The sequence below is a fragment of the Arachis hypogaea genome, chromosome 3, assembly GCF_003086295.3.
Source record: "Arachis hypogaea cultivar Tifrunner chromosome 3, arahy.Tifrunner.gnm2.J5K5, whole genome shotgun sequence".
NCBI classification, from domain to species: Eukaryota; Viridiplantae; Streptophyta; class Magnoliopsida; order Fabales; family Fabaceae; genus Arachis; species Arachis hypogaea.
This window is the reverse complement of record NC_092038.1, coordinates 57,149,604-57,157,296: the sequence shown is the minus strand read 5'-3', so window position 1 is coordinate 57,157,296 and position 7,693 is coordinate 57,149,604.

Below are 7,693 nucleotides of genomic sequence, written 5' to 3'. Positions count from 1 at the left end.
GTTGCCTTTCAAGCTTTGTTCCCTTATGCTGCCCTCCTAGAGGGCAGTGTGCCCTTGTGGAGGGCAATGCTTGCTTCCTCCATTATAAGCCACGCCTTTTTCTCCCTCGGCCACACTTTCTTAGGCCACGCTTTCTCTTTTATTCTTTTCTTCACCTACAATAAACCAAAACAACCACTCCAAGTATCACTAAATTCACAAGGCTTATAAATCAATTAAAATTCAATTAAAATTAGCTTAAACCTCATGAGTTAACATTAATTTCATGGTGGTTGTTTGATTTAAAGAAGTTATGCATTTTCACTCCAAATCACTTACTTAGGATGCAAGAAAGTGCATAAAGACTAATAAAACAAGTGAAATTAGCTTGAAAAATGGGTATATGATGACTTGTCATCACAACACCAAACTTAAATCTTGCTTGTCCCCAAACAAGAATCAAAATTAAGAGCAATTGAAATGAATTAAGAAAAGAACACATATCCTTATTAGGCGTATAGCAGAACTTGATATATGGGATCTTTATGCAGACAATGATAACTCAATTATTGTTGTTGTTACATAATATACATCTTTCCTCAAAGGCTTGCTAAACTTGCTGTTATAAGACTCACTTTTTAATTACTCCCTTGCTAACTTTTCTTGGCTTATAATGCTTAACAAGCTTATTATTCTTTTAGAGGTTTGGTGTCTAATGTTGCAGTAATAGCCTTTGGCTTTATTTTTCTTTTCTTTTGCTCAACATCTTTCCACCACAGACACATGGCTCACTAATTCTTCCTAGGATCATTGATGCCCAGCATCTCTTTGGATAACTAAATGTTCTGTATCTAAGTTGCTCTTTATTGTGGACTTTCAATTGGCCATCCCAAATCAGTTGATCTAAGTGACCGGGTTTTAAAATACCCCTTAGAATTTACTTATCCAAGCATATCTTAGTACAAGAACACCATAGGCATATGTCCTAGGGTCCAAGCTATTGGTGTCCAACCTTTATTCTTTGTTTTTCTTGCTACTTTGGCTTTTTCTTCTTCCTTTTCTTTCTGTTTTTGTTCCCAAGGGCTTTTTCTTTATTGATAAGAATCTTTATAACAGCAAGCTAACTCACACTTAAACGAAAATGATATTATGCAACAATTATTTCATGAGTTATGCATTTAATCAAACACATATACCACCATTAACTTCCATTCTTACTTATGCAACATTGGATATTTCACTTTTCAATTCAAACAATTCTCTTTTATTCAAGCATGTGGGAAACAAAACAAAATTTAACTAAGTGATGGATAACAAGCATCATGCAGATTTAACATTCTTAACAAACAATTCCACTTGCAACTAGATACACACTTTAGCAGGACATACAAGAATTCCTGAATTTAAACATTTCAAAACAACAAGGATTAAGTGTAGATACAACCTTTTGGGTTGCAGCCTTTTATTCTTCCTCTTGTTGTACTCCTTTTGAGTTAAGATGCACAAAATCTTCAATGGTTGACTACTTTCCTGCATAATTCTCAAAAGTTGCTTGCTTCTCAAGCCCTTAGATGAATGGTTAATATGCATAAAGTGAGTGTGTCTTTTGGATTTATTTTGGTGTGGGAACACCAAACTTAATTGTTTGCCATAGCCTCTGATGCAACAAATTAACAACATGTGAAACCTTGTGTCCTTGCTAAAGGTTATGGAATTAAAGCTAAAAAGCAGTTAAATAGTTGGATAAGTTGTTTGATTGCTTGGAGCTAGAATTATGCAGGAAGTGAGAATGTTTTTAAATGAAATTTTGGTGGAACACCAAACTTAGAATCTTTCATTCTCCCTTAAATTATTTTGGTGTGCAACACCAAACTTAGCTCCTTGCAATGCATACCAATTATTCAATATTTTTATTGAAAAAGCTATGAAAAGAAAACTACCTCCGGTTGGGTTGCCTCCCAACAAGTGCTTCTTTATTGTCACTAGCTTGACATCTTACTCTTTGCTCATGGGGGGTGAAAATCATAGTGCCTCAGCTTTTCTCCTCTTACTGTGGACTTCCTTCCAGTCTCCTCTTTGATGATCTCTAGGTGTTCAAGTGAAAGGATCCGGTTCACAGTATAGCACTCAGATGATTGTGGAGACACCTTCATTGGTTGGGTGTTTAACATCACTTTATCCCCTGGTGAGAAGCCTTCAGTGGGAATTTTCTTATTTCTCCACCCTTTTGGCCTCTTCTTCTTTTCTTCTTTCTCAGGAGATAATTCATGCCTTGGTGGTTCTTTATCTGGAGTGTTGGGGTTCCCATCTGGGGGTTTTGGATCTAGTTCCTCCTTGATTTCTTTGGTCTGTTGCACCATCTCTACTTCTTTGAAGCATGGATTTGGAAGTCTTGGAGTTAACTCATTGAATGCCTCTTTCAAGCTATGATCCCTGCCTTTATCCTCTGTATAGTCTTCTTCTTGAGTGGGTTCATGCAGGGTTTTAAAAACATGGAATGCTAGGTGCTCATCATGCACTCTCAACAACAATTCCCCTTTTTCAACATCTATCAATGCACTGCCTGTAGCCAGGAAAGGCCTCCCCAGAATGATGGGAGTGTTAGGGTCCTCCTCCATATCCAGGATGATAAAATCAGCTGGGAGAAGGAATTTCCCCACCTTTACCAGTACATTCTCTACAACTCCAAGTGCTTGCTGGATGGATTTGTCAGCCATTTGCAGGAGTATTCGTGTGGATTTCAGCTCACAAATTCGGAGTTTTCTCATTAGAGACAAAGGCATCAAGTTTATGCTTGCACCAAGGTCACAGAATGACTTCTCAATTGTTATGTCCCCTATGGTGCAAGGTATGTAAAAACTCCCAGGATCATCTTTCTTCTCTGGCAACTCTCTTTGGAGGATAGCACTACATTCCTTTGTCATCTCAACAATCTGTCCTTCCTTCAGGGATCTTTTCTTTGTCAGCACTTCCTTCATGAATTTGGCATATAGTGGCATCTGTTCAAGTGCTTCCAAGAAAGGAATATTGATGCTAAGTGTCTTGAATATGTCCAGGAATTTTGAGTATTGCTTATCCTCATTTTCTTTTTTAAACCTCTGAGGATATGGAAGTTTGGGGACACAAGGATTCACTTCTTCCCTCTTCTTTTGTAGTTGTGATTCAATGATGTTCTTGTCTCCCTTTGAAATTTGTGCATTTTTGGTTTCTTGATCCTCTTTACTTTTCCCTTCTGTCTCTTCTTGTGGAACTTCTCTGTTATGTTTGTCCTGATTGATGGCTTCCTTCTTCATAGTCTTCTCACTTCCCACTGTGATTACTTTGCACTCCTCCCATTTTGTGGCTTTTCCTTTGTCCCTTGGGTGTTCTTCAGTGACATTGGGGAAGGCATTTGCTCTCTTCTCATCCATTTCTGAAATTTGCTTAGCCATTTGCCCCATGTGTCTCTCAAGGTTTCTGATTGAGGTTTCTTGGTTTTTGAATGCCAGGGTCTGATCTTTCCTTGCAGCTTCCTGATCTTGTCTTGCCATCTCTTGATTTTTCATGAGTTTTTCCATCATTTTCTCTAGACTTGAGATTCTTTGAGAGTCTGAATTTGGTTGTGGTTATGTGAAATGAGATGGTTGTTGTTGGAAGTTGTTTGAATTAATTGTGGGGGTACTTTGTGGGTGGGATGTGGATGTGAAAAAGTTATTCTGGTGGTTTTGTGAGTTATTATGGGGTTGGTGATATGTGTTTTGTGAATTTTTGAATTGGTTAGTATTATTGGATGAATGGTTATGGTTGCTTGTGTTGCTGAGGCTGCCAGAGTTGAAGTCCCTTTGTCCTTGATTCTGATGCTCACCTCACCTTGAATTAGAATGAGTCTTCCAGGGTGTCTTGTGTGCATTACCATGAAAATTGTGTTGAAATGAACTTGAAGTATTGTTCATGCATTGTACCTGCTCAGGGCTTTGTTGCTCAAAATTGAATGTCCCAAAACTTTCTTCAGATTGATTCCACCCATGTGAGGTTTGAGATTGGCATTGTGTGTTTACTGCAACACCTTGCAATCCATCAATTTTCTTGGCCATCATTTCTATTTGTTGCTGAAGCTGTTGATGCATCTGTTTGTTTTGTGCCAAGAGAATGTCAATACCTTCAAGCTCCAGCACATCCCTTCTCTGGGCTGGTTGGCATTGTCTTTGATGAGCAAAGAAATATTGATTGTTTGCCACCATCTCTATGAGGTTTTGGGCTTCCTCTGCTGTCTTCATTAGCTGCAATGAGCCTCCTCCTGAATGATCTAATGCTTCTTGAGCTTTCTGGGTCAACCCTTCATAGAAGTTTTGGAGTCTATCCCACTCACTAAACATTTCTAGGGGACATTTCCTGATTAAGGCCTTGTATCTCTCCCAGGCATCATACAGTGACTCTCCATCCATTTGAATGAATGTTTGCACCTCTGTTTTCAGCTTGATAATCCTTTGAGAAGGATAGAACTTGGCTAGGAATTTGCTCACTAAGTCTTCCCAATTATTGATGCTTTCTTTGGGAAATGTCTCTAGCCATTGAGTGGCCTTATCCTTCAGAGAGAATGGAAACAGCAGTAGCTTGTAGATGTTTGGATGCACACCACTTGTTTTGACAGTTTCACAAATCCTGAGGAAGATGGATAAGTGTTGGTTTGGATCTTCAAGTGGACTTCCTCCATAGGAGCAATTGTTTTGCACCAGAGTGATAAGTTGAGGCTTCAACTCAAAATTATTTGCATGAACGTTGGGAGTGAGTATGCTACTCCCACAGTTTCTTGCATTGGGGATAGTGTAAGAGGCCAACACCCTTCTTGCAGGCTGGGTATTGTTGCTCACTCCCTCTTCACGCACCTCAGCCTCCATGACTTGCAAGAATCACAAACAAACCAAATGAAACATGGACATTCTAATGCTAGAATGTGGTTAGAGGGTTAGGTGACACAATGTGTCAAACAGTTAATGTGCTTAGTTAAAAGAAAAAAAATGCTTAATCTAGACCACCACCTTACTTAATCATTGTCAATCTAATTCAATCCCCGGCAACGGCGCCAAAAACTTGATGTGTGGAAAACGATCCAACACAAAACTCACCGGCAAGTGTACCGGGTCGCATCAAGTAATAATAACTCACATGAGTGAGGTCGATCCCACAGGGATTGAAGGATTGAGCAATTTTAGTTTAGTGGTTGATTTAGTCAAGCGAATCAAATATTGGTTGAGTGGTTTATCTTTGACAGAAGCTAAATTGCTTGAAATGTAAAGGGAGAGGGGAGAATTGCAGTAAATTAAAGGACAGGAAAGTAAAAGTGCTGAATCTTAAAGGACAAGAAATTAAATGACTGAAACTTAAAGTGCAAGGAATGTAAATTGCAGTAACTTAAATGGCAAGAAATGTAAATTGCTTGAATATAAAAGGGGAATTAAGGATTGGGAATTCAGAATTCCAGCAAGAGAAAGTAGATTGCAACAATTAATAAAGTAGAAGATGAATTGGAATAAACTAAATTTCAAACAGAAAATGAAATTAAACTGCAGCAGGGGTTCACAGAAGAACCAAAAAGGAAAATGGGATCTCAGGACTCAAGAGACTAGAAAGCAACGTCTAGATCTCAATTGCCTTCCCAGATCCAAGCCCACAAAGCAATTAACAAGAAATTGAAGAAGAAGCAGTAAAGGAATTGAAATTCAACTCAATTATGCAGAAGAAGATTTAAAGATGTTTTGAATGGAGACTGAGACAGAATTTCCTCAATTCTTCACACCCAAAACTCAAAACAAGGAAATTAAAAGTGCCCAAGCAATAACGAGGAAGAAGAGAGATCAATTCTCCTCCCCAATTCTCTGAAATCTCAGTGAAGTCACCAAGAGAAAGTTCAAAAGCTCAAAATAAAAGTAAAGGTTCAAAGGAAAATTCAAAGTTCAAAAGTAAAGGGAAAGGTTAAAGGTCCTAATTACATCAAACTATCTCCTATTTATACACTTTCTATTCTTGGATCTTGGGATTTGGATGGGCTTTTGATTTGGTGAAGAAATGAGTTAAATTGGATTTTTAATCCAATTTTTAAGCCCATGAAAAATTGCTTCCAAGAGGCTGCCCTGCCCTTGTGGAGGGCAGGGCAGAAAATGGTGCGTGTTGGTGCTTGCGTGCTTGGTGTGTGATGCTGCAGAATGCTGCCCTGCCCTCGCGGAGGGCAGGGCAGAACTTTTTGGTGCACCAGATTTGTGCCTGTGCGTGCTGCTGGTGCTGCCGAGTGGTGCCTGTGCGTGCTGCTGGTGCTGCCGAGCCTTCCCTTGGTGCGCCAGAATGGTGCGCTGGCTGTGCACCACAAAATGCTGCCCTGCCCTCGCGGAGGGCAGGGCAGTGTTTCCAAAAGTGAAGTTCCAAGTTCGAAACTTGGTGGATGCACACGCTACCCATTTTCCTTGGCTTTCTTGGCACCATAATGAAGCTTAGTTCCTTGCTTCCTCATGGTCCCGTGTTCAACTCTTGTGGCAAGCATTGGTAGGCATTTTCCTTTGATTTATTTTCCATGAAGGCCCGATACTGCCCTTGAGGAGGGCAGGGCAACATTTTGTTCTTCTTGATTCCAAGGCACAGATTTGTGCTCTGCCCTTGTAGTGGGCAGGGCAGAGTTGCCTTTCAAGCTTTGTTCCCTTATGCTGCCCTCCTAGAGGGCAGTGTGCCCTTGTGGAGGGCAATGCTTGCTTCCTCCATTATAAGCCACGCCTTTTTCTCCCTCGGTCACACTTTCTTAGGCCACGCTTTCTCTTTTATTCTTTTCTTCACCTACAATAAACCAAAACAACCACTCCAAGTATCACTAAATTCACAAGGCTTATAAATCAATTAAAATTCAATTAAAATTAGCTTAAACCTCATGAGTTAACATTAATTTCATGGTGGTTGTTTGATTTAAAGAAGTTATGCATTTTCACTCCAAATCACTTACTTAGGATGCAAGAAAGTGCATAAAGACTAATAAAACAAGTGAAATTAGCTTGAAAAATGGGTATATGATGACTTGTCATCACAACACCAAACTTAAATCTTGCTTGTCCCCAAGCAAGCATCAAAATTAAGAGCAATTGAAATGAATTAAGAAAAGAACACATATCCTTATTAGGCGTATAGCAGAACTTGATATATGGGATCTTTATGCAGACAATGATAACTCAATTATTGTTGTTGTTACATAATATACATCTTTCCTCAAAGGCTTGCTAAACTTGCTGTTATAAGACTCACTTTTTAATTACTCCCTTGCTAACTTTCTTGGCTTATAATGCTTAACAAGTTTATTATTCTTTTAGAGGTTTGGTGTCTAATGTTGCAGTAATAGCCTTTGGCTTTATTTTTCTTTTCTTTTGCTCAACATCTTTCCACCACAGACACATGGCTCACTAATTCTTCCTAGGATCATTGATGCCCAGCATCTCTTTGGATAACTAAATGTTCTGTATCTAAGTTGCTCTTTATTGTGGACTTTCAATTGGCCATCCCAAATCAGTTGATCTAAGTGACCGGGTTTTAAAATACCCCTTAGAATTTACTTATCCAAGCATATCTTAGTACAAGAACACCACAGGCATATGTCCTAGGGTCCAAGCTATTGGTGTCCAACCTTTATTCTTTGTTTTTCTTGCTACTTTGGCTTTTTCTTCTTCCTTTTCTTTCTGTTTTTGTTCCCAAGGGCTTTTTC